At 44.8% G+C, this 27,534-nt stretch overlaps 1 long non-coding RNA gene across 1 annotated transcript; it reads left to right on the top strand.

Annotated features, from left to right (window-relative positions):
- The first annotated feature begins 933 nt into the window (after positions 1 to 933).
- On the top strand, positions 934 to 25,116 carry LOC129643182 (uncharacterized). Its single transcript, XR_008710129.1, has 6 exons — positions 934 to 1,046; positions 5,264 to 5,330; positions 6,499 to 6,662; positions 11,487 to 11,587; positions 20,639 to 20,890; positions 22,776 to 25,116. It is a non-coding gene; the product is annotated as an uncharacterized LOC129643182 (long non-coding RNA).
- Positions 25,117 to 27,534: the final 2,418 nt, after the last annotated feature.

Raw genomic sequence — 27,534 nt, 5'->3', positions numbered from 1 at the left:
GGCTGCCGTCTATGGGGTCGCACAGAGTCGGACACAACTGAAGCAACTTAGCAGCAGCAGCAGCATATATATTTCTAAAAGATGCAAGACGTCATATATAGTTCTCTTAGTTTTTTTATAGTTTCTTTTAGGCATGTCTCTCCCAGTTGTTGTTTTTTTAAAGAGATTTCCTTGACTCTTTCCTCCAATTACCCTATTGATTTATTTCATCTTGCCTCTCATTTTTAAAAAAAAAATATTTTTATATGGGCCATTTTTAAAGTCTTTCTTGAATTTGTTACAATATTGCCTCTGTTATGTTTTGGGGTTTTGGCCATGAGGCGTGTGGGCTCTTCGCTCCCTGGCCAGGAATGAAACCTGCACCCCTGCATTGGAAAGCAAAGTCTTAACCGCTTGACCACCAAGGAAGTACTTCTCATATTTTTAATTTGTAAGAATTTTCAACTTGTTTCATATCCATTCCTTTATCAAAACATCCTGCTTTAATTTTATAGATAAAATATAATCCTTCAATCTTCAGGGAATGCCAAAGTTGTGTGTTCATTTAGTTATTTCCCTATTTTCCACATCATTCCTTCCTTCTGGGATCACATTTTCAATCTGTTTATCATGAAGTCTCAGTTTATATTGATCTCAAGTTATCAATTCATATTTAAGAGTAAGAGTCGAAAAGAAGGTTGAGAACATTGTGTACTGGAATAAGGTTCTTGTTGTTTTGTTTTGTTAGGTCTATCAGGCAGGAAGGCAGCTATTACCGTTAGGAGTCCATCAAAAGCCAGAATGTGGAGGTCTTTCAAGGGGAAGGTAGTTATTTCATTTTCCAAAAATGAAACTCTGATTCTTCAGCTTTGGAATGCTTAGGTCATAGCATTCTGTGGAATAGGCTGGGACGTTGATTGCTTAATTTACCGACTTTTAAAGAAGCCACATGTTTGCAGCCTCAAGTTTTACCTCCCTCTTGCCATTCTGAAGTCTCCAATTCCTAAGCCCTGGAGGAATCCCACAGGCCTACCATCTCCCCCTCCCTTTGATCCAGATTCCCCTGGGTGAGTACTCGCTGCTTTCTTCCTCCTCCTTGCATAGTTCATCCCTCATGCTCCCCAGGCCTTCTTCCCTTCAGAGTTTTGTGGAAATCCCTCATCTGCAAATGGGCCCTCTCCAATCTCTCTGACACTGCAGGTTAATATGTTTTTAATCTTTTATTATCCTTACATTATAGGGTGTCTCCAGGGAGAAGAACTTTTTTTTCCTCTTTTTGCTATGGACTTAACCTCTCAATTTATTAATTTCGCCCAACTGCAAAATGATCTTTTCTAAAGTTACTTATAATTTTAAAATTCTGTTATATATCTCTTCCCTACTTGTGAGTTGACTTTATATCCCCAAAGCCTCTGCTTCACCAAGTTGCTTCAAGTCTTCCTCAGACTTAATGTTGACTGAATGAATAATTTAACTTTTTTTCCTAAAGGGACGGATTTATTTTGACCTGCTCCATGATCTCCCTCGGAGAAGGCCATGGCACCCCACTCCAGTACTCTTGCCTGGAAAATCCCATGAACGGAGGGGCCTGGTAGGCTGCAGTCCATGGGGTCGCTAAGAGTCGGACACAACTGAGCGACTTCACTTTCACTTTTCACTTTCATGCATTGGAGAAGGAAATGGCAACCCACTCCAGTGTTCTTGCCTGGAGAATCCCAGGGACGGGGGAGCCTGGTGGGCTGCCGTCTATAGGCTCACACAGAGTCGGACACGACTGAAGTGACTCAGCAGGATGATCTCCCTAGAGTTCTTTGGAGAAGCATTAACCATTACATGTAGTTAACAGCTTCCCTCTCTCCCCTGGGTCAGCCTGCGGAGAGTGACTCACGTGAAAAGTATCTTGAAGGCAAGTGTTCGCCCTTGTGATTTTCAGGTTAGGGCTTACGTTCAAAATGTCTCCGATTTTTGTTAATGGCATCTTAATATTCGTAGATGTCTCTTCTAATTTTCAGTCCTATGAGACTTTTGTTATACTCTAGTTTCTGCTGTTCTGGACAAAGACTATCATTTTGAAGTTTCCTTTGGCACTTCCCCAAAGTGAATTTCGACCATACCACTCATTCTATTTTTGAAGTCAGATGACTCTACATTTGGTGAAAACCTGTCTGGATATGTTGTATGATGCAGATAGAAGTTTAATTTTTGTTTTGCTCTATTTGGGGTTCTGTTGATTGATTCAGTTCAAAACCTAATAAAGTGTGTATCAAACAAATTTCTTCATCATACAATACTGTTGAGAGGGAACTCAGTATTACACTTAGTTCTTCTTATATGCCAGGCACTGTTTTGGAGAATTTGTATTCATTAATGCCTTTAATCCTCAAATGATCATGTATTTTTACATTGTACAGACGAGAAAAAGGGAAACCAGGGTATAAATTCAGGCTGTTGGGCTCCAGAAGGACATTTTTGTGGAAAGTTGTTTCTTTTAGAAATTGTCCAGATAATACCTCATCCTAAGGAAGAGACATGAACCCTGGAGTTATTCTGGTGGAGAAATACAAGGAAGAAGGTAAATATCTCAGAAATCAGAAGATGATACCCTTGTTTGTTAGGAATTATAAAAGTTTCATTAAAAAAAAACAAAACAAAAAAACCAGAGGAACCACAGAGCAGAATATCCAGAGACTAATAAGCCTTCTTGGTTTTGGAGGCTGCTGCTGCTGCTGCTGCTAAGTCGCTTCAGTCGTATCCGACTCTGTGCAACCCCATAGACGGCAGCCCACCAGGCTCCCCCGTCCCTGGGATTCTCCAGGCAAGAACACTGGAGTGGGTTGCCATTTCCTTCTCCAATGCATGAGAGTGAAAAGCGAAAGTGAAGTCGCTCAGTCGTGTCCGACTCCTAGCAACCCCATGGACTGCAGCCTACCAGGCCCCTCTGTCCATGGGATTTTCCAGGCAAGAGTACTGGAGTGGGTTGCCGTTGCCTTCTCCTTTAAAGGCAACACTCTCATACAAATGTTTTAAAATTCTTCCATATCCTACATTCAATATCATTTTTTGATATATTATGGAAAAATATTGAAAAGAATTTTGTACCCAAATTGACTTATCTACTCACTCATTCAACAAGTTTTTTAATTCACTGATACATCTATATACATACATATATACATTCTTTTTTTAATGTTCATTTCCATCATGGCCTATCATAGCTGCACTCTTTACAATAGTTAAGATACGAAAACACCTTACATGTCCATTGACAGAGGAATGGATACAAAAGAGGTGGCACTTATGTACCGTGGATTACTAATCAGCTATTAAAAAAAAAAGGACAAAATACTGCCATTTGCAGCAACATGGATGCAACTAGAGATTATAAGTGAAGTAAGCCATTCAAATAATATTTTTTGAGCACCAGCTGAGAAGCTAACATCAGTCTAGGTGGAGAGGATGTGCTTGTGAACTAAAACTGAGCTAATCTCAAGCAGGTTGTTGGCAGGTGGGGGCAGCACTGGCAAGAAACATCAGAAACGGATGATGTGGTAGAGGATGCCATGGAAGGAAGGCAGAACAGCCCAGGGCAAGGGAGATTTGGAATCCCTAAGGAGATGGGCACAGGTTACAGTTTCCAACGTGGTGGCTGGGATAAGCTTTTAGAGAAGGTTAGAACTGAGCTAAGGCTTGAAGGAAGTCAACGCGTTAGCCTTGCTCTATCTAGGGGAAGGCTGTTCCCAGCAGAGGGAATCACTGAAGAGCACCCCAGCATGTTGGAAAAACAGCAAGGAGGCCCCCCAGCAAAGGGAAGAGATGAACTCCGAGAGGGATTGGGGATTCAGAATGTTAATGGGCTTCGTAGGTTGTTTGGGGGGCCATGACTTTTACTCTGAGTGAAATGGAAAAGCGTGACAAGGTTTGACACAGTCCAGCTTAGGTTTACAAAGACTGCTGTGGCTGCTGTGTTGAGAAGAGATTACAGAGGAGCCGGAAATGGATCAAAAAGATTGCCAGGAGACCAGCACAGGAACCAGGTGGGACGTCATGGGGACTTGAACCATTGCAGGAGAGGAGGTGAGGAGTGTTCAGACACGAATGTATTTTGAAGATGGAGCCAGTAGAATTTTCTTATATTGGACTTGGGTTGAGAGAAAACTCAGCATGCAGGATTGAACTCTGGTTTTTAACTTGAACATCTGATGTCTCCTCCATGAGGACGACGGGGAAAGTTGTGGGTGGAACAGTTTTGGGGATCTGTACCTATCGAGGTTGACATGTCAGTTAGACGTCTGAGTGTCAAGCAGGCAGTTAGATTATACAAGTGAGGCGTTTGGAAGGGAAGTGTGAGCCAGAAATATAAATCACTCCCATGAATACTTGACTACAAGCGATTCATCTCGTTTACAATGGGGTATACTTTTAAAAGCAATCATCGGGAGAGCACTTAGGAATTTGTATAAAGTGAGAACCTTTAACATCTACAAACTGTCTCAAGTAAAGAAAATATTTGTGAATTCTGAGTCTAATAATCAGATGGACATAATATGTTTTATAAATATTATGGGCTGAACCGTGTCTCCCCAAAATTCCTCCATTGAAGTTCTAACCCCCAGTATCCTAGCCTGTGACTGTGTTTGGAAATGGGGCCTTTAAAGAGGTAATTAAAGTAACATGAGGGCATGCGGTGGGCCTTAACCCAGTATGACTGGCGTCCTTGTAAGAGGAGGTTACAACACAGACACACGGGCAGGGACGCACGCGTGAAAACACGAGGAGAAGGCAGCCAACTGCAAGCCCAGGAGAGAGGCCTCAGAAGAAACCAGCCCTGTGGAGGCCCCGACCTGGGACTTCTAGCTTCCAGAAATATGAGAAAATAAATTTCCATCATAAATGCCCCATCTGTAGTACCTTGTTGTATATTAGTACAAGGACACAGCAGATAGCTAATTGAACTTGAATTAATTATGTAGGTTTTGTATTTTTATAGCAGTTATATATATATATATATATATATTTAATTTTGCAGAGTTTTGTAAGCACTGAAGTATGTGCAGTCTGGGCATTTGAGGCTGAAATGGCGCTGGGGAGGGGTGGGGGGGGGTGGGGGAGGCACTGTGGTCAAGACAGAGAATCCATTAACTGAAGCCTTGGAAGTGCAGAATTTCCTCCCGAGAGGATGAGCTCGCCTGTTTTATTCAACGTGTATCTAGAGGGAGGATAACTTTGTGTTTTCTCATTCTGCCTTTTCACTTATTTTTTCCTGTCTGGGTGTTGCCTTTCACAGGGAGAAACAATGACTTTTTAACTCCACTCCTTTCAGAAGAAGGCTTAGCATCTTTGTCTTACCGAAGGTGAGGCGAGTCATTGAAATTTAATATTGTTTATTATCCAGAATCTAGTGTGCGCCGTGTGTGTGTGTCAATTTAAATGTGTTCATGAATAAGATATTGTGAAAACAGTTGTTAGGAGATTTAACTTAGTGCAATTAATAGCCAGCAGTTGGGTGCAGCAAGTCTCTGCCTGTTCATTACTCACAGCTGAACAGATTGAGTCACTTGGTCATGTGCTGAATATCATTTGCTCAGTGGTGTAGAGCCTCGAAAGAGAGTGTGGTCACCTGGGATCCGTACCTGAAACTGACCTTGCAAAGATCCAGAAACCCATCTCTGAATTGCTGGCAACACTGGATATTCCTGGAAGGGAGGAGAAAATGAAACATTGCCACTCACTCAGAGATAAGGCTTTGAAGGGAGCCGGCTGGCGGAGGTAGCCCTCGCCAGTGGGAGTCTCAGCTCCCTGAGAGCCAGATGTGAAGCACCCTGTAGTAGCTTCCGGAACATTCCCTGGGGCCCAACACACAGAAAGCCTTGGGTTCATCAGTTAAACAAATAGATCTGATTTTTTTTCCCCCTTAGGAGTGAGTTTTGCTAGGAGGTGTGGTGGGGGGTGGGGTGAGGGACGAGCCTAGAATGCAAGATCAAGCACTTTTAAAATAAAACAAGCGAAACTAACTTTTTAATGAAAATTCAGTAAATCCAGAACTCAATCAAAAATCCAGAATCAAGGCTTGGACCCACAAGGAGACTCTAGCTGGAGAGGGATTCCCGGGCTCCCTTCTTTGCTAAGGTTTTACTTCTGCTGGGGTTTGCTGGGCTCTGCTGACCTCAGGGGTGTCCCAACTTGAAAAGTGCTTGCCTGAGCCTGGATGCCATCACTTTCTTTGTGTTCCCATCAGAATAGCTACAGGAGGTGGGGCCCTGCAGACAGGGTTCCAGAAGGTGGAGCAGATGGAAAAGAAGACACAGTACACGTGAGCGTTGCAACAGCCCCACTTTGAAAGATTGAGCTAATTCCTTTTCACCTCCAAAGACCTGGCACAAAACCAGGTCACTCCTTCTGGGTTCTTGAGTCCCAGCTCTTGGTTTTGTTTCAGAAAACATACCTGCCCATCAAGATTGTGATCCCGAAAGCCTGGGTCCCTTTCTCTGTCCTGTCTGAGGCTTTCCCTCCAAATTCCAGGTTGAAGTTGGAGAAATGGGCTCCCTTCCCTCCCCACCAACATTACTCTTCCTCCAGTGAGCCCTCCATCCTTACAAGCAGAGAAGGACCATGTGCTGCCCACGAGCCACCTGAGCACCGCAAGCCAGAGTAGCCCCAGGGAGCGTCTGTCACACTCAGCCACGGTAGGACCAGCTGCCACCGTTCCCCGTCACACGCTGACACCAGCACATTTGAAGGGAGAGAGGAAAGACACATCGTGAGAGCAGCTCAGTGACAGGCGGCCCTGGCACCCCCGGGAACCAGCTCTGCCTGCTTTCCAGTTCCGCCCCCGACCTGCTCTGCATTTATGATATTTGAGCTGGGGAATCAGAGGATTGAAGTAGAGTGAGTGTGTCTTTAAAGTGGTTACAGGAATGTCAAAAACACGCAGCAGCTCCATTTTAATGGTTTTTCTCTGGGAGTAGGCAGCCTGGCCGCCAGCACTGCCTCATCCATGCCTCCCTGTGTCCTGAGTCAGGGGCTCCTGGAAAGAAGGATGCTCCAGAGAGCACGTGGGGCCACTTCCTTTCTCCTTGGCTGGGATTTGGGCTGTAAAACTCTCAGAACAAGGCTGGTCTCTCACACCTGTCACTCCCTCAGCCTATTTGTGGGGTTTTCTGGGCCTTTCTCTGTCATTGGCTGCGTACATGCATGGTTAGTTGCTTCAGTCGTGTCTGACTCTTTGTGACCGCATGGGCTATCCCCCGCCAGGCTCCTCTGTCCATGGGATTCTCCAGGCAAGAATACTGGAGTGGATAGCCATGCCATTCTCCAGGGGATCTTCTTGACTCAGGGATCGAACCTACGTGTCTTAGTCTTCTGCATTGGCAGGCGGGTTCTTTACCACTGGCGCCACCATTGACTAACAGATGCCAAATGGTTTCACGTTCTAATCCCCCCTCCGCTAACTTTTCCATCAGCACCACACCCACCCTTGTAATGGTCCTGAACTTGCTGTTGTTCAAACATGAGCTCCTGAACTGAAAACTCAACTTTATGATTTAATGCACAGGTTTTTTTTTCCCTTAAGAAATTTATCTGATCTTGGCCAGGTTTTAGTATGTCATTATGCCGTATGTAATGTTCTTAGATTAATCTTCCTTCTCACTCCCTCAGCTTGGCTTTATATTAGTCATACCTGGGATCAGAAATGCTTTATTTCTTCATATTCTGAATACTGATATTTCAGATAGACATGGAAAATCTCTCTGGAAGCCTCAGAGAGGCTTCATTTGGCTGAGAAAGGGGTTGAGGAGAAATATCTTGTATCATTTGTAAGATATAAAAAGGGCTTCTCTGTGTTTTTGTGTTGTTTAGGTTTTTTTAAAGGATGACCTGGGCTACACTTGAGACTTCTTGAGCGTTTGAGTCCGTCTGGCACTTTTATCTTTTACTACTTCCCGTCTCAGTTTTATTCAGCGTGGGGCAAAAAAAAAAAAAGTCACGAAACTTCACCACAAAAACATTAGTCAGAGGTGAACCTTTTGTTCTTTGCCAAAACCTTGGAGAAAAGGGAGGTTCAGAATTTAGATTCCACCCCCCACCCTTGTCTTTCCTAGAAAGAGCTCTTCTTTGGAAATAACTCAAGACCACAGATTCTTCCTAATCCCACCTGTCTTTGAATCTTTGTGATTTTCAGTCTAAATAAAGTAAATGTTCTTGACTTTCCGTTGGGTTTCTAAATGAGGAAGCCATGTGCAAAGTCCCTCCGCAGGGCTCTTTTGGTATGTGAAACTTTAGTTCTGTCCCAGATGATGATGGTTCCTCTGTGAGTCTTGACAATCATTTCTACATTAGCCTTGTCTGAACTTGCGCTTGGTAATCTCAGGCATTCAATTGTAAGTGTCATGGATTCCTAGCATTTCCAACGCAGGTGTCAGATTAAAAAAGACACTTTGACATCCTCATTGCGTGGGTCATTTTAGTCATTTTGCACACCAGGAGCGAGGTAATTAATATTGTCCCCTCACTTCAGGGCTGCGGTACATGTGGCACTTCCAGGTATGGACTGCGATACACATCGTACCAGGGGTTTTTCTTATGAGGCACCACAGAGGATACCATGGTCAGAAAGCCAGACCGTGAAAAGTAACGAGGTAATTCTATCAAGAAGCGGAGTAGCCAGAGCTAATGCACAGTCCTGTCTGCTGAAATGTTTATTTTACGTAATTCTTGAAAAGTGAGCGGAAACCATGCTTTTAAGTTGGCTTAAGAGAGATTGTGTTATGGGGGAAGTCAGATGCACAAAGTGTTCAAAGGAGGACACTTTGGAGCTTAGAGTCAGATTTGTTGTTCTTCAGCTTCTCACCAATTGCTGCGCAGAGCTCACTGCTGGTTTTGAAATCAGTCAGGCTTCTGGACAAAGTAGGAAAACAATAAACCGTGGGGAGATGGCAATTTCTGGTACCATTTTGATGTTGCTTCACAGTCAATGTTTTTTTCAGTTCTTCCCAAATATTTATCCCTTTTCAGGCATCAGAATGTTAAGTCCTTACCTCCTTTTTAGCTGGAATTTCACTGGAGAATTTAAATGAGTAGTCAGTAGGTTGCTTGGTGAGCAAGGGATTCAGAGACAAGGGAAGTGAATTGTTTCAGGGGAGGATACCTCTGGGCAAGGGACGGACCCATTACTAGTGCCTGCAGACAGCAGCCTGGCCACCTCTTCTGACTCTATCTGTGTCCATCCATTCCCTGCTTCTCTGCATGGGTTGTACCCCAGGAATCCTGTCAATCTCTGGTTTGGGCTTTACCTCTTTTTCCAAGTTCTGGATATGTATCTACCCATTGCCCAAGTCATGCACATGAATATACTTAGAGAGTACCTGCCTACCAGGCTTTGGTTCCCAATTTTTCTCCAATCAAGGCATCATACAATTGATTTTGTGTCCCCTCATTAGTGGAGAAGGCAATGGCACCCCACTCCAGTACTCTTGCCTGGAAAATTCCATGGATGGAGGAGCCTGGTAGGCTGCAGTCCATGGGGTCGCTAAGAGTGGGACACGACTGAGCGACTTCACTTTCACTTTTCACTTTCATGCATTGGAGAAGGAAATGGCAGCCCACTCCAGGGTTCTTGCTTGGAGAATCCCAGGGACGGCAGAGCCTGGTGGGCTGCCGTCTATGGGGTCACACAGAGTCGGACAAGACTGACGTGACTTAGCAGCAGCAGCAGCCCCTCACTAGATCACACCCTAGTCCCTGCCTTCTGAGATTGCCCCATGTTGATTTTAATAGGATTAGAGATGGTTTCAAGCTCAGTTTAGTTTACTGAATGAAAGTTTACTGGGTATATACCACTGAAACTGAAAACATCCAGTGTCTCTTTTGGAGGAATTCAAAGGAAACCTGAACCTGGTAAAGATGAGTAGAACAGAAAACCATTTCTAAATTCCTCAGTGGCATTGCTTACTTCATGGATTCATGTCATTACTGTTATTTTATATTACAGTAACATTTCCAGTCTGTCACATTTCCCCCTGTGGTGGGGGGAGGGAAATCAGTGAATGGTGCATCTTGGACAGAATTTGAAACAGATGAGTTGTTCCTTTTCTGATCACCTGCATGCAGAATTGATGGACTGTGGGATAAGAGAAATCAGTGGCCAACTTCCAAAGATCCCAAATAATGTCCTCAAATAGAGGGATACATAAGAATCTGAATTTTTTTTTTAGCTTTTTTGAGGTATAACTGGCAAATAAAATTATAAGATAAGATGGACAACATGATGATTTGTCCTGTTTATACAATTGTGAAATGATTCTCTCCAATGAGTCAGTTAATGCGCCCATCACCCCCATATTTAAATTTGTGTGTTTAAGTTCTATTCTCATAGCAAATTTCAATTATAAAACACAGTATTACCCACTAGAGTCACTGTACTATATACATTATGCTGCTGCTGCTAAGTCGCTTCAGTTGTGTTCGACTCTTCGCGACCCCATGGACTGCAGCCTACCAGGCTCCTCTGTCCATGGGATTTTCCAGGTAAGAGTACTGGAGTGGGGTGCCATCGCCTTCTCCAATATATTATGCTCACAGAACTTATTCATCTTATGGCTGAAAGTCTGTTCCTTATTTCCCCCACCCTGCCAGCCCCTGGAAACCACTTTTCTATTTTCTGTTTCTATGAGTTTAACTTTTTTTTTTTTTAAGATTCCACATTTAAGTGATACCATGTGGAATTTGTCTTTCTCTGTCTGACTTATTTCACTTAGCATAATACCCTCGAGGTTCATCCATATTATTGCAAATGATAGGATTTCCTTCATTTTTTAAGGCAGAATAATATTCAATTAGCCATGAAATTAAAAGACGCTTACTCCTTGGAAGGAAAGTTATGACCAACCTAGATAGCATATTAAAAAGCAGAGGCTTTACTTTGCCAACAAAGGTCCGTCTAGTCGAGGCTATGGTTTTTCCAGTGGTCATGTATGGATGTGAGAGTTGGACTGTGAAGAAAGCTGAGTGCTGAAGAATTGATGCTTTTGAACTGTGGTGTTGGAGAAGACTCTTGAGAGTCCCTTGGACTGCAAGGAGATCCAACCAGTCCATCCTAAAGGAGATCAGTCCTGGGTGTTCATTGGAAGGACTGATGTTGAAGCTACGACTCCAATACTTTGGCTACCTGATGCAAAGAGCTGACTCATTGGAAAAGACTCTGATGCTGGGAGGGATTGGGGGCAGGAGGAGAAGGGGATGACAGAGGATGAGATGGCTGGATGGCATCACCGACTCGATGGACATGAGTTTGGGTGAACTCCGGGAGTTGGTGATGGACAGGGAGGCCTGGCGTGCTGCGATTCATGGGGTCGCAAAGAGTCGGACATGACTGAGCAACTGAACTGAACTGAATATTCAATTTTATATATATATATGTATATATATATATCAATTATACATGTATCTCACACTTTCTTTATCCATTCAGCTATGGACATACACTTAGGTTGTTTCTGTGTTTTGCCCAGGGTGAATAATGCCACTAGGAACACAGAACAGATACTTCTTTGAGATAATGATTTCCTTTCCTTTGGCTACATACCTAGAAGTGGAATTGCTGAATCATATGGTAGGTCTATTTTTAATTTATCCAAAGTGCTTTATATATTATATTATCTATTATCTATTTTATATATTATATGTAATGTATATATAATATATTTATATATATGATGCTTTTGGTGCCAGCCATGCCTGTAGGCCCTTCTGGGAGTTTAGAGGAAAGAGAAGGTCAATGAACAAAGTCTTAGATGGTGGAAGCCTTGGATGAGCAGAGGCAGGAGGAAGAGCTGGCTCTTCAGCCATGGCCTCGGAAAGGCTGGGTTCCCAGAATGACGGAGCATAGTGTGAGGAGCTGCAGGCAGATCCCACCAAGGGGACTGATGACAGCGCTTTAGAACTCGGCCTGCTTTTTGGCTTCCCCGCCAGGGCTGGATGGAGCCTGGCTGTTCTGGGCGGGTTCCCTGGTTTCTCTGGGCTCCGTGCATGCCCAGCCCAGATGTCTGAGGCTGAGGTAACCTGATTGGGTTTCACTCCTCACTGCATAAAAGAGCATATTTACCAGCAAGTGTCAGGAGCTTCGGGAGATCAAAGTCCTACGAGACCAGCTTTGCTTGTGCTGAGCCCTAACCTGTCACCGAAATTTTGGGCTTCACTTTCTCATCATAGGCTTCCCTGGTGGCTCAGACAGTAAAGAATCCACCTGTAATGCAGGAGACCTGGGTTTGATCCCTGGGTTGGGAAGATCCCTGGAGAAGGGATCGGCTACCCACTCCAGTATTCTGGCCTGGAGAATTCCACAGACTGTATAGTCCATGCCGTCGCAAAGTCAGGCACGACTGAGCAACTTTCACTTTCAGCCTCCATATGTGAAGATAAGGCTCTTAACTCTGCCCATACAGCACACACGTTGAGCTTTTTGTTTTTTCTTAACAATAGTAGAGGAATTTTGCTTATTCACCTATATTCTGGATGGGTTTCACTCATCTTGTGCCCAACAGTGCACATTTTGGCATTTAAAGAGGCACTTCCTGAGATAAACAATGGAGGTGGGTGGCCTAAGGGGAGGGGATGGAAAGACCAGGAGGGAATTTTCTCTTCCCATCCAGTGAAGGTGATATTTTTATTCCAAACAAGAAGTTGAATTCACCAACTGATGGATTAGAGGATTATTTGATAAAGAGGGAAAGAGAGAACCACAGAGTTGCCCATAATAGAGCTGTGTGTATGTGTCTGCGTGTGTGTGTTATGATATGTTCACCCAGACAAAACCTTCCTAGCCAGTTCCTATGGATGTTTGGTTCTCAGGAAATGTGTGTCAGGATGGGGTGGTGGTGGTCACAGGACTAAATGCAAATGATTCTTAGGGAAGAATGATTAGTTTTTACAGTTAATGGAAATGGGAATTTACTTTTTTAAAAAAATTGCACTCAGCTGCAGTTTATCTATTTATTTATGGCCGCCCTGTGTGGCATACGGGATCTTAGTTCCCAAGCAGGGATTGAACCTTCACGACCTGCAGTAGAGGCCTGGAGTCTTATCCAGTGGGCTGCTAGGGAAGTCTCCTGGAAATCTACTTTTAATTGGACAATTTTCTTTTCTTCTTTATAAACTAAAAACCTTACTTTATAATCTTAGTACAAAAGGTAACATACCTTCATTTTAGATAAACTGGAAAATACAGAAAGCCCCATACTTCCCCAGAAATAAAAATCTTGGCTTTCATTCTTAGTCCGTTTATTATTCATCTGAAGATCGAATAAGAAATTTCCAAAAAGGTAGAAAGCTCAAATCCAGATCTCACCTTCTCAATACTTGCTGCCTTTGAGGGGACTGTCTCTTCACTCTCCATCAGCTGCTTGCCAGCGGACAACCAAGCTCCGGGCGGACCCATCTCCTCCCTCCCTTGCAGGCTCTCCTGGTTTCAAATATCACCTCTTGACTCCAAAATCTGGATTTCCAATCTCAACAGTCCGTGTAATCAATCTTCTATAGAAAATGCACAGTTCATTCCATTTTCCTCTCTCCTTCAATCGCCCTAAGACATCTCTCTTACCAGATGCCAAGACTGTGACAACATCCTCTAAACTGCTCTCCCTCACTCCAGGGCCTTCTTCTAACCCATCCTTCATCCTGGGATTAATTTTAATTTTCTAAAGCAACGCTTTGAACGTTCCCTTCCCCTGTACTTCTCTGGTGCCTCTAGGGTAATGTGCTAACACTTGACCCTGGGAATCAAAATGCTTTGCAGTCTTGCCCTTATTTACTTGACCGACTCATCTTTCCCCTGACAGTCCAGCTATGGCAGAAACGTTTCACTTTCACTGAAAATCCATATGCTCCCCTGCGTTTCTCAGCCTCTCTTGCTATTAGACTGGGCCCAGGTGGCTGGGTTCAGCCTAAAGAGATGTGGGTAGAAATACAGTTTGTCACTTCTAGGCTTGGCCACGACAGCCCCTACATGGCTGTCTAGTCTCTCTTCAGGTTTCATAGTGTTTCCAGAGGCCACGTGTTGAGAAGGTGCTGCTACGATGCTGTGGCGCCTCCATCAGCCTGGGATCCCGAGTGTCCATGTGGAGTAGATCACCTTGTTGACTCTTGCTGGACATATAATATGAGTAAGAAGTACGTTTGCCCCTGGTGGCTGGTAAAGAATCTGCCTGCAGTGTGGGAGACCTGGGTTCGATCTCTGGGTGGGGAAGATCCCCTCAAGAAGGGAATGGCAACCCACTCCAGTATTCTTGCTTGGAGAATCCCATGGACAGAGGAACCTGGCAGGCTACGGTCTATGGGATCGCAAAGATTCCCACACGACTAACACTTTCTCTTTTACTTTGAGATTTTTAGGTTCAGTTTGTTACTAGACCTCTTGATTCTGAGTTAAGAGGTGGGAACACTCTTGAGTGGTCACACCAAGATGTGGGTAATAAAGGGCCAGGGTCAAGGGTAGGGGAAGGCTTCTCACAACTACTAATAACTGGCAGGGGTGGGATTTGAACCCAGGTCTTACTCTACTAGCTGAGAACCACACTGCTCTTGGGACACTGAAGACTCGACTCTGCAGGGCAAGCCCACAGAACTCCCTGGGTTTCCCAGAATGACTCTGGGGCCATCATTTGGCCCCTCTGTTGTTGACTCCCAGATCCTGGATGCTGCCTCAGCTTACTTCCTTGTGCCTGGTTAGGTCTCTCTAGGCTCTTTTGGAGGTCTCTTCTCCTGGGAACATTTCCAAATCTGAAACTGAGGACTTGAGCCTTTTCCCTCTCACAGCATCCTGGATATATATGATAGTAGAGTACTTCCTGTCTACTAATTATCCACTTCCTGTATTCCATGATGGAGTTGCTCTAGGCAGTGTGGACAACCTATCCCTGTATCCCACTGCCCCCTTAATTTGCCCATCCTAAACCTTTGACACATGTCGTCTGTTCAATAAATGAATGGACACGTGTCTGAATGACCACATTTAAAAATGCCTCGCAGTTATTATGCTGTCTTGCATTAGAAGAAAAGATGTACTACGTGTTTGAGACTTTTTTTTTTTATCATGGTTACTCTAAAGGATTGAAATGTTCTTCAATTACCTCTGACTATAATTTTTTGACATCTTCAGCCTGAAACAGTATCTAGCAGCTTTCCACTGTGCCTGTGTGGGAAACTTCCTGAGGGCACATTTTGGGTGAATTATAAACTTCTCTTGCTCTGTGTCTCAAATAGGTGTCCCAATTTTTTTTTTTTTTTACCTTTCACAGTTGTTGAAGACAATAAAGATTTTAAACTTCACCTTCTTGACCTGAATCTGAAAATAATGGCTTTCTCCTCCCAGTTCCAATTCCAGCACTTGGAGTGACGGAAGAAGGAGCTCTGAGTTAGGTGATCATGGCCCATTCATGGGGAGGCTTTGTCTTGCTTGAGACTGGAATGATGGCCGGCTTAGTAACTCTTGTGGATGGAAATGAATCTGGGAGGGGGCAAGGATCCATTGGTGTCAAGCACCTCACCCGTGCGTGGTCCTGGGTGCCAGAGTGGGGAGAGAGACCTCGGGGTGTTCACCCGTGTTCCTGCCCTGGGCCTCCCAGGCAGTAGGTCACCTTCCCAGTGGCGTGAATCCATCCTTACACAGCATTGCCAGAAAAGGGCATTTCAGGGCAGAGGAAGAGAAAATAGCAGTTACTTGACCACCCTTGTCCCACCCTAAGCCTTTTACTCCTAGAGGGTTTCCTTGGTTGTGCTCAACACAGGGATGGGCCAGGCGCCCTGGCTACACCCCAGCAGCAGAGTGCATGCCCCAATCTCTGGCTGCTGGAGAGGCTGCTGGAAAGGAAAGTTGTTGTCTAGTTACTCAGTCATGTCTGACTCTTTGCAACCCCGTGGAATGCAGCACGCCAGGCTTCCCTGTCCATGAAATTTCCCATGGTGGAGTGGATTGCTGTTTCCTTCTCCAGGGGATACTCCCGACCCAGGGTCTCCCACATTACAGGAAGATTGTCTACCCCTGAGCCACCTGGAAAACCCCTGGAAAGGGAAGGATAGCCCCCAAACCAGGCACAAGATTCAACCACTCCCAGCTCATCCTTCGGAAGACTGCCGGATCCCAGGACCCTGATGCAAGGCCGAAGGGTTGCAAGAAACTGGTGAGACAGAGGCCCTGTCACAAATGAAATCGCCCACAGTGTATGACCTGGCTACCTGGCTGGGTTTGCATGAGGCCAGGACACCCGGTCAGTCCAGGGAAGGCTGTCACCTGTGTCCTGAGTCACCTGGTGGCTGGTGCAAGGCCCTTTTCCTCCTCCTCATCACCGTTACTGGCTCCCACACAAACTGATGGTCTAAAACTTTACTGGGTTTTCCTTCCTGAGAGGATCTTCTCACATTCACCCTGTCTCTCTCAATTTAGACAGACAGTGACAGCCACAAAATTCAAGTTATTCCCTGAAAGGCAGAGCCTGGGTGGGCCTCCAACCACCACATCAACAGACCACATCTACCAGCCAAAGTGTGGCGCCCTGGCCATCCTCCCTTTCTGATGTATAATTGCTTCCTGATTTTCTCTTTTCCAAATGGAAAGGAATTTTATTTGGTCATTTAGAGTTTTACAATAATACAAAATTAACATTAGGAATTGTGACGAAGGAAAAAAATAGCAAATTAACCAAAAGCACAGCATTTATGTTATTATTTTTATTACTAATAGTTTGATTATCATTATTAGATTATTTTCTTTAAAAGTATTTATTTTCAGATTATCATTATTTTATTATATTAATTATTTTTGATTGGTGTAAAATTGGCTTAACATTGGTGTAAAATTTGCTTAACCATTTTCAAGGGAGCGACTCAGTGGCATTTGGTTAATTCCCAATATTGAGTGACCATCACCTCTATCGAATTCCAAACCATTTTTCTCAGCCCCAAAGGAGCCCCCAGACCTACTGGCAGTCCCTCCCCATTCCTTCTTCTCCTTGGCCTCTGGTAACTATTAATCTGCTTTCGGTCTCTATGGATTTACCTATTTTCAATATTTCATATGAATGGAATTGCACCATATGTGATCTCTGTGCCTGACTTTTTTTCAATGATTATTTTAAAGCACTGTTTTCTACAGTAAGAAGTAGCTAAATGGAAAACATTAAGCTTAGTAGGATTATTAAGTATTCACTTCTGAGTAGACTTTCATGTTCAAGGGTGCAGTGGTGTTTTATTTAATCTTTTTTTTTTTTAACCATGCTATACTTTACATGCTCAGGACTAATTTGTCTTATAACCTGAAGTTTGAACCTTTTGATCACCTTCACCCATCCCCCACTCCCTGCCTCTGGCAACCACCAATCTCTTCTCTGTATCTATGAGTTTGAGATCATTCAGTATTTATCTTCATCTGGCTTATTTCCATTAACACAATCCCCTCAAGGCCCACTGCTGCTGCTAAGTCGCTTCAGTTGTGTCCGACTCTGTGCGACCCCATAGACGGCAGCCCGCCAGGCTCCCCCGTCCCTGGGATTCTCCAGGCAAGAACACTGGAGTGGGTTGCCATTTCCTTCTCCAGTGCATGAAAGTGAAAAGTGAAAGTGAAGTCGCTCAGTCGTGTCCGACCCTCAGCGACCCCATGGACTGCAGCCTACCAAGCTCCTCTGTCCATGGGATTTTCCAGGCAAGAGTGCTGGAGTGGGGTGCCACTGCCTTCTCCACTAAGGTCCAATAAATAAACAAGTGTTTCATTTATCCTTGGTGCACCCCTCTGCCTGGGCAAGCTAGTACCACCGTCTTTTGTGCTTTATTACTACTGTTATTGGGCTTCCCTGGTAGCTCAATCAGTAAAGAATCTGCCACACAGTGCAGGAGACCCGAGTTCAATCCCTGGGTCAGGAAGATCCCCTGGAGAAAGAAAGATGGCAGCCCACTCCTGTATTCTTGCCTAGAAAATCCCAAGGACAGGGGGTATCCAGGGGGTCACAACTTAGCAACTAAACCACCCCTATTGTTATTACTATTAATAAAGCACAAAGGGCATTATTAATTAATAAAACACATTAATTAATAAAGCACAAAAGCCCCCAGTGGTACTAGGGGCTTCCCTGGTAGCTCAGCTGGTAAAGAATCTGCCTGCAATGCAGGAGACCCCGGTTTGATTCCTGGATTGGGAAGATCCCCTGGAGGAGGGCATGGCAACCCACTCCAGTATTCTTGTCTGGAGAATCCCATGGACAGAGGAGTCTGGCAGGAGGCAGTCCATGGGGCTGCAAAGAGTCGGACACGACTGAGCAACTAAGCACAGCACAGCATTACTATTAATACACTTTATTTTCAGAACAGTCTTAGATTTACAGGAAAATTAAGCAGATAGTACAGAGAGGTAAAATAGAGAGTATATAGGAATGTACTGCCCTCTGCCCTTCATACGATTTCCCTTATCATGAACATCCTACGTTAGTACAGTAATGAAACATTGTCACAATTAATGAGCCGGTGTCAATGCATCAAAGTCCGTAGTTTATTCAGATTTCCTTAGTTTTTACCTAATGTCCTTCTTCTGTTCTAGGATCCCATCCAGGATGCCCCATGACAGAGTAATGTCACGTCCTCTTAGACTCATGGCTGGGACAGTCACCAGCCACGTGATTTTGAGGACCTTGACAGTTTGAAGGAGCACTGGTCAGGTTTATTATGGGATCTCCCGTTACCAGGATTTGTCTGATGTTTTTCCCAAGACAAGACTGGCATTGTTATGGGTTTTTGAAAGGAAGCTCACAGATGTAAAGTACCGTTTTCATCATATTTATAGTAAGGGTGCAGATCAACATAATGTATGACTGTTGATCTTGACCTTGGTCACCTCACTCAGGCAGTGTTTGTCAGCTTTCTCCACTGCAAAGTTACTCTCATGGTCCATCCCTTCCTGACTTTTAAATTAAAAAAAAAAAAAATCTTGTTCTCAGGACTAGATTGCACTATTTATGTAACCAAATGGATGCTTTGTGTAGATGCAGCCTTGAAGGTTGGAGTGGCCTCGCTGTCTGTTCAGCATTGCGGCCGTCAAAACAGAGGCAAACCTGTTCAGGGGCTGTGTGTGCCCCAGACCTGCAGCCCCAGTGATGAGCACGGGGCACAACCCACACACACAGGAGAACCAAAGTTTCTGCTGGGACGCTGGACACTTTCCGAGAACAGTCAGCAGTTCTTCTCTGCTTGAATTCTTCTTTAAAGCGCTTCCCAGTTTTATCAGTCATGATGCCATAGCTAGTGTGAGCAGGCGCAGGAATGCAGGAGCAGAATCATATTTCATGTAGTCATTCAACAAACATCCCTAAAATGGGCCCAGCATTCAGCAGGCGCGCGTCATTAGGGTCATTAAGCTCCCTGTGACAAACAGGTTTTTGTTCTGCTTCGGTGTCACAAACGCCCCTTCACAAAGGAAATCTATTTAATACATGGTCGATAACAGAAGCCCCAAAGGTACGGTTGCAAAACCTATCAAATAGTCATGCTATTGCTTTCATGAAAATTCAAGTAAATGAGAGATGAACTCTGGGCTCTTGACACCCGGAATAAACTTTTTTTTTGGTTGCCTCGGGTCTTGTGGCATGTGGGATCTTCCCCTGCAGCACTCAGACCCTCTAGTTGTGGCGCTCAGGCTTAGTTGCTCCATGGCCTGTGGGATCTGAGTTCCCCAGGGATCAAACCTTCGTCCCCTGCATTGCAAGGTGGATTCCTAACCACCGGACCACCAGGGAAGTCCCTAGGAATAAACTGTTGCCTGGATGTTTTCAATTAGAGATAAAGTGCAACAGGACAGATTGGGATGGTGGAGAGAGAACGTCCAAGGTCCTTTTCATTATACTTTGCTGATACTTTCCGAGTTCTTCAGTGAAAAACTTGAATGTCCTGCTTGCCATTAATAAAAGCTTTGGAAAAGACAGGAAGAAAATAAGCACCCCTCTTTATCAAATAAGACTGGGAGGGAACTGAATAAAGTTATCTGGGTAACTGGAGATTTTACATAATTATGTGGAACGTAACTTTCTGGCTGGGAGCTTAAAATTCAGGACAGCACGCGGCTCCACTGACCCACCCTCTGGCTACGGCCCCAGAGCACGGGAGGAAGGGAGAGGAGGAGGGCAGAGCTCGTGGAGGAAGAGGGTGGACTCAGCTGGGCTGTGTAGTTTGAGTCTCAGGGGGAGGTCGTTCTGGGGCTCAGGTGACAGATGATGAGCAGCAGACAAAAGCCTTTGCCCAGTAAACACACTTAGAAAGGTGGACAAGCAGAAGACCAGCTGATGGTCCATCATCACCATCACCCTAGTCATCACAGTATGGTCAACTTGCACGGGGCATTCTGCTCTCTGAGGGCTGTTCTATCCATTTTCTCAAGAGATGTTTAAGAATGGAGATTTCAGATTGGTCAGTGCCTTTGACCAAGTGACAAAGCTGTTACAGACTGAATGTTTGTGTCTTCCCCAGTTTATATGTTAAAGCCCCAATACCCTAGTGTGGCTGGATTGGAGGTGCAGGAAGGAATTAAGGTCAAAGGAGGTCATAAGAGTGAGGCTTCGATCAAATAGGATTACTGTTCTTATAATAAGAGACATCAGAGAGCTTGCTTTCTCTCTCTGTCCCTGTACAGACATGCCGAGAAAAGGCCACTTGAGGTCACAGTAGGAAGGTGTCCATCTGCAAGCCAGGAAGAAAGACCCCACCAGAAACAGAACATGGCTTTGGACTTCTGACCTCTAGAACTGTGAGCAAACAAATGTCTGTAGTTTAAGCCACCCGGCCTGGTATTTTGTTAATGTCGACCCGAGCAGACGAATACATCTGGAGGCACATGGAGCCTTTCAGCTGGAGCTTCAGGACTATGCTGTACTTGCCGCTGAAGGTGAGGAAATAGGCTTATAGGCTTCTTATATTGGGGTACTTTGCAGTCACTGCCCAAGACGTGTTTCAGTCTCTCAGGAAAGAGTGAAAGGAGCTCTGAGTTTGGTTCAGGTACTGTGTCTGGTCCACCTGGCAGGGGGCTGGCTTGTCTGAGTTTGTCAGGTTTTATCACTGCAACTCCACTTCGGTCACCTGCCCCAATATCCTCATTTTAATGACCTGGTTTATGAATAACTTGGATTCCCTTAGTCTGAAATTACCAGCTGACTTTAGGGTGGGTCTCTCCCGACTTCCATAGGGCGATCCAGTGAGGGAGTGGGCTGCAGGCACAGCTGCACTGGGAACCAAGGTCAGGTATTGGTCAGGAAACCTGAAAGCCAGTTACCATCTAGTGACCCGGTAACACCATTGTTCTCATCAGCTGATCACATCAACTCTGCTGAGAGCAAAGTGCCCCTAAAGCTGGAACTTGGGGCCAGAGGAAATTATGGCAGAATAGTTGGAAAGCTCTTGGGTTTGTGGCCGAGTTGGGGAATTCCTGAAGAGGAAGTCCTGGGAGAAACTGAGTTGCATCAGGGTCCCTAAGACCCGGCTTTGATAGAGGGGGAACCAGGAAGGCCGGGCTGATCCCATTTCTAGGGGAGTCGCCTTTGGGACTGTCAGCCACTCCATGACTCCTACCAGCTTTGATCTCCAGGGCAGGCTAAACGGACCCCTTCGATTTCCCTGAAATGGTAGGATTTATTTATGTCTGTATTGTATCTGCAGACATGTATGATGTGGGTTTCCTCCACTGTGTTTCTTCAGCTGCACTTTCATAATTTATTCTGCCAGGCTCGGCCTGTCCTTGACATACCAAGCCATTAACTTGAAATCAGAAAAGGTCTGAGAGGCCTCTACATTCTTTCCTGTGATTATCAGGCCCTACGCTAGCTGGATATAAAGTCACCAGGCTGGAAGGGGAAAAAGAATTGGCCTAAATGGTCATGGAAAAGTCTAAACAGAAGATTTTCTTTCTCTTTCCACTGGCAATGATTTATTTTCATGGTTTTATGAGACTTTAATGAGGAAACCTTATCTCTACGTCTGGTAATTATCAACCAAATTCCCATTTCCTGTCAGAAAATCCACCATAAGTAAAAACAAAAAAAGGTGGAATCAAGAGACTCTTTGACCTCCGCGAGCTGTTCGTCTGAGGAATCATTCACTGCCATGCAGAGAATGTGACGGCAAAGCACGTGTGTGATGTCCTTTGTACACTGACCGCTGCCGCAACTGGACTGATCAGTGCAAATCAATTTAGTGTAACTCGGTGCAAGCAGACAAAGATGCCCTGGTCCTGCCGAATGCTGTCTCAAGACACAGCTGATTAGGACAAAGGGAAGTGCCATTCCCCTCTTCAGTGCTTAGTCACTAGGTCGTGTCTGACTCTGTGCAACCCCGTGGAGTGTAGCCCACCAGGCTCCTCTGTCCATGGGATTCTCCAGGCAAGAATACTGTAGTGGATTGCCAGGCCCTCCTCCAGGCGATCTTCCCAACCCAGCGATCGAGCCCAGGTTTCCCGCATTGCAGGCGGATTCTTTTATTGTCTGAGAGCCACCAGGGAAGCCCATGAATACTGGAGTGGGTAGCCTATCCCTTCTCCAGGGGAACTTCCCGACCCAGGAATCAAACTGGGTTCTCCTGCATTGCAGGTGGATTCTTTACCAGCTGAGCTACCAGGGAAGCCCCATTTCCCTCTTTATGATTTAACCTAATTTCTAGTCTGGTTCAGTTCCTTCTGCTGGGTAAATGAGTTCACACCTGAAGCAAAGGCCTAACAAGATGCTATGAATTTTGCCTTTTGAAAAGTTGAGTTTGGGTTTTTTTTGTTTGTTTGTTTTGAGGGGTTTCTCTGGCCACCAGTCACAGCTCTTGCCTGTACATAAAGAAGCTACAAGGTCGGTCACCTGGTGAAATCGCCATGATTCAAGCCATCAGGACGGATTCTCCCCAGCATCTTGGGATTGAAGCAGAGAGCTTGTCAAGCCTCCAGACCTCTAGGATGGAAGAGGAGCTCAAACGAGCTCACCAGAAAGGAGGAGGCCAGTGAGAGTGTTAGAATCTTTTTAGAATTTTAAGGCGCCATAGCACCCAGAGCAGCCAGGAAGTCAGAACACATCAAATCTTTATTTTCAGTTCCAGTTTTGTTAACGAGGTGAGAATCTCTTTTTCTTGCACTTTTCTCTAGGTGTAAAATTTGTCATGCTCCCAAATAACCTACGAATTTCTCCCTGCCTGTTCTGTCATTTAAAAAGAATTATGTTCGTGCCTTTATCATATCTTCACTGGCATCCAGGCCAGTGATAAGAGAACCATAAAAAGAATGTGATGACTTACTTTAAATTAAAGAAATACTCTTCAAAAAGGTATTTTCAAGTCACTGCAGATAGGACCGGATAGCCTTGTTTCAGGTACAACAAAGTGAACTCCAGGAGAAAGTGAGATGGCCTTCATTTGCTCTTGCCCTCACTAGAGCTGGGTTCCACTTCCCTCACCCCATCGCTTCATCCCTCCTGTTCTTCCCCTCCCCACAAAGGTAGGTAGGAACAGGACCCTAGACAATAGAGTTACTCTGTGGCACAGGAGTGGTCAACAGGTTTAGACGTCACTGCAATTTTCATTGTCTTTTCGGTGACTAATTCATTTATATCCTTGACTGTGTATATTGCAGGGGTATTCATGCCTGGCAGCCTTTTTTGGACCAATCAATGAGCTGGGTCAGGCTTTTTTCTTCTTTTCTCTCTTGAGGAGCCATTACAATTTAATCACGTTGCTAAGATCACAATGAAGAACAGGCTCTTGACACACCAGTATTATCCAGAAGAAGCATATGGCAAGAATAAGGACTTCTATAAATTAAGACCCAGACAGTATACGGATCTAGAACAATACTATCCAAGAAAAATATAATGTGAGTCACAGAAGAAATTTAAAATTTCTGGTAACGTCATTAACAACAGAAAAAGGAAACAAATGCAATTCATTTTAACATATTTTAGTTCACAATGTGTTTCTAAAACATTACTATTTCCACATATATCAATGAAACAATGCTAATTAAATCTTTGTGGGGTTTTTTTTTGCATTAAATCTGTGAAATCTGGTGTCTTTCATACTTATATTAAATCTCAATTTGGACTTAAATTCAATCTCACATTTTAAGTTTTCAGTAGCCACATATAGCCAGTGGCTACCCAATCACACAGCCTGAATGCACAATATTTATCTGCTCCAAATAACTATACAACCTCAGTCGTTTATTTGCTGCTCTGGGTACATGAATGACTGTACTTAGTAATGGTGTGGAGTCTCCCCCAGAAAATTCTGCCTCCCCTGTCCTCTCCACTATCCATTCTGAAGCAGAATTTAGGGACTTCCCTGGTAGTCTTGTAGCTAAAACCCAGTTCAATCCCTGGTCAAGGAACTAGCGCCCACAACTAAGATCCTGCCTGCTGCAACTAAGACCCAATACAGCCAAATAAATAAATATTTTTTAGAAATAATTTAAAACAAGGCTTAGAATTCAGTTGCTGCTAAGTCACATCAGTCATGTCCGACTCTGTGCGACCCCATAGACGGAAGCCCACCAGGCTCCTCTGTTCCTGGGATTCTCCAGGCAAGAACACTGGAGTGGGTTGCCATTTCCTTCTCCAGTGCATGAAAGTGAAAAGTGAAAGTGAAGTCGCTCAGTCGTGTCCGACTCTTAGCGACACAATGGACTGTAGCCTACCAGGCTCCTCCGCCCATGGGATTTTCCAGGCAAGAGTACTGGAGTGGGGTGCCATTGCCTTCTCCGAGAATTCAGTTAGGCCCAGTCTATCCCTGCCTTCAGAGAATCATGTCTTAGTTCACCAGCTGGCTGTAAAATTTAGATCCCTGATTCTCAAAGGTTGGGATGCAGAAGAATCAGCTTACTTAAATTCACATTCCTGGGCAGAACTCCAAACCAACCATGAACTCCAAACCAAACTGGAAACCATGATGGTTTCTAGAGGTAAGGCCACCAAGTGATTTTAATTCTCCCTGAAGTTTGAGAACCACAAACCTTCAAACAACTTAGGATGGCGTTTCTCTAGGGACTTCCGGGTCGCTACTCGTTCAGGGATTCGTTCAACTTCCCGCGACAACTTGCATCTCACATGTCGTCCCGGGCGCGCGGAGCCTGCTGGGAAGGCTGCGGGTTAATTTCCGCCCTACACGTCATCGTCGCCTTGCTCTCAGCCAGTTGCATCCAGAGACCTATATAACACCCATGCCAACCGAAGAACAACAGCCTTGGGGTGTGTTTTTAAGGCTCCAACTCTCCTTTTGAACTTTCTTCCCTCTATTTTTGTATGTGCCAACAGAGCCGGCCATGTGCACCACCTGATGCTGACACAACCACAGTCCCAGAGGCTTTCAGGGTATTTAGAAAAATCTTCTCATTAATCTTCAGGGCACCCCTGTAAAGTAAATGACAAGTGAAATTGTCTTCATTTGGCAGGAAGGAAACCGAGGCATCAGGTAGTTGATGTGTGAAGAAAATTGGGGTCTTCCCCTCCTCCCACCACCCACTCCCCATTTCCCAGCAGCAGAGGTAGGGGGGACTCAGAAGGTGTAGGAGGAAGGGAGCCGATGACTGGAACACCTCCGCTTCCTCCACGTGCTAGGACTTGAGCATCCAGGGCTCTGAACCGCCTTCTGCTGTCTCTTTCAAGCCATAGGGAAATGACAGTGCAGGCTTGTGTTAGCATCTTGTTGAAAAGTCGAATTAAGCATGGTGAAGACAGGACTCATTTATCTTTTTTTCCTTTATTCCCATCTGCTGCACTTCCTAGTGTTCACGGCTAAAGAGGGGGCCTGCTGAAATGTTGAAAAAGAAACCCCTGCCCCCTGGATTCCATGTCACACATTAGTCATTTGTCAAATCCTGCTAGTTTCTACAAAAGATTTCCTGCCTCTGGCTTTTACAACTTATCACTACTGTGAGAAGCTCTGTCCAAATTTAGGTGATCTTCTGACCAGAGTGTCCTAAGCTTTTCCATTCCTTCCTTCTTTCCCTCCTTCCTTCCTTCAATAATTCATTCATTTCACCAGGCAATTATCAACTGTTGTATGGGCAGACTTTGCTGGTGCTACAGATGTGGTCTGGTGACTTCATCAGAAGATACAATCCCAGCATCCTGCTTAGCTTACAGCCTCGTTGGAGAACATTTGACAACAGATTATTACAAGGCAATGTAATTTTCTCTGCAATAAATAAAACAAGAAAAGCCTTACAGAGAAGGCTCTGAAGGATAAATGAAAGTTGGCTGGACGGAGAGTGGGAAGGAGCATCCTAGACATGGAACCAAGGTAAGAGAGTTGACAATGGTTCGTCTGGGCGCTCAGCTGAGAAATTTGACATGAAATATCCAAGATGTAGAGGGACATTAAACCATAGAAATGGATGGGAGGCAGAATTTGAAGTTTAATTCCATAGGAATGCGAGACAAGGGTGGTTAGCTGATGCCTTCTTCATTGTATTACTCCTATTTCCTGTGAAATTCTCTCCTTGCATTGGCCATAGCAACCAGAACATTTAATTCTACAGAAATAAGAATTTGACTCCTCTGAAAAATGGAAGAAATGACACAGGGAACTATATTCAATATCTTATAATAAACCATAATGGAAAAGATTATGAATCTAACCAGAAACTAACACAACATTGTAAATCAACTACACTTCAATAAAAAATAAAATTATTTTTTTTAATTGAAATAAATGAAATGACTACCTTGTAAATTCTGTGAGGACAGGAAAGATAGTTTTTCCTCTATGCGTCCCCAAAAGATAGCCCAGTACCTGGTGTGAAGGAGGAGCTCAAGAAATCTTTGATGAACTAGATTGACTATTCTGAAAGCAGTTTGAAAGGTATGTTAATTTCCTGTGGTTGCTGAAACAGATAACTAGAAACTGGGTGGCTTAAAAGAACAGAAATGTATCGTTTCATGGATCTGGAAGTGAGAAGTCTGAAATTGAGAAGCCGTGCTCCCTCTAAAGGCTCTAGGAGAGGACTGTTACTTGCTTCTTCCAGCTGCTGGTATTGTGACGCGTGGGGTTGCATGTGGCTGGTGTAGAGTGTCAGCCAGCAGGGCCTGATCTGGTCCAGAGTGTAAGGAAACGTTTGGCCTGAGTTCTCAGGGAAGGGGCACTAAGTAGGTGAGGATGGGGTACTTGTCAAGGAGGAGAAAGTGACAGGATGGAAATGCCCTAAGGCAAGAAGAGCTTACGGAGTGACAGGGAGAGTGACCCATCAGGTGAAAGGACATACAAGGTGCCCGCCCCAGGAAGCCTGCTGCAGGAGTAAGATTAAGACGGTAGTGGCGTGGCGGGGGCAGTCAGTGATGGGTTCCGGCAGGGGAGTGGCCTGGTCAGCGTTTGAGCGGCACCCTCGAGTGGAAGAGAGGAGAACGAGCCAGAGCCAGTCTTTGGCATCTCAAGAACACCTGTCAGGAAACTGACGCACAGTGATACGCAGAGGTCCTGGCTGGGCTGCTGGTGAGAAGGGGCACGTGGGCTGTTCCTGGTTTCTGGGGTGATGCCATAAGGATGCTCCCGGAGGGACTTCCCTGGTGGTCC

The sequence above is a fragment of the Bubalus kerabau genome, chromosome 2 (assembly GCF_029407905.1).
Source record: "Bubalus kerabau isolate K-KA32 ecotype Philippines breed swamp buffalo chromosome 2, PCC_UOA_SB_1v2, whole genome shotgun sequence".
In the NCBI taxonomy this organism is placed as follows: Eukaryota; Metazoa; Chordata; class Mammalia; order Artiodactyla; family Bovidae; genus Bubalus; species Bubalus kerabau.
The sequence above is the reverse complement of the archived record's forward strand: the minus strand, read 5'-3'. Positions and strand labels throughout refer to the sequence as shown.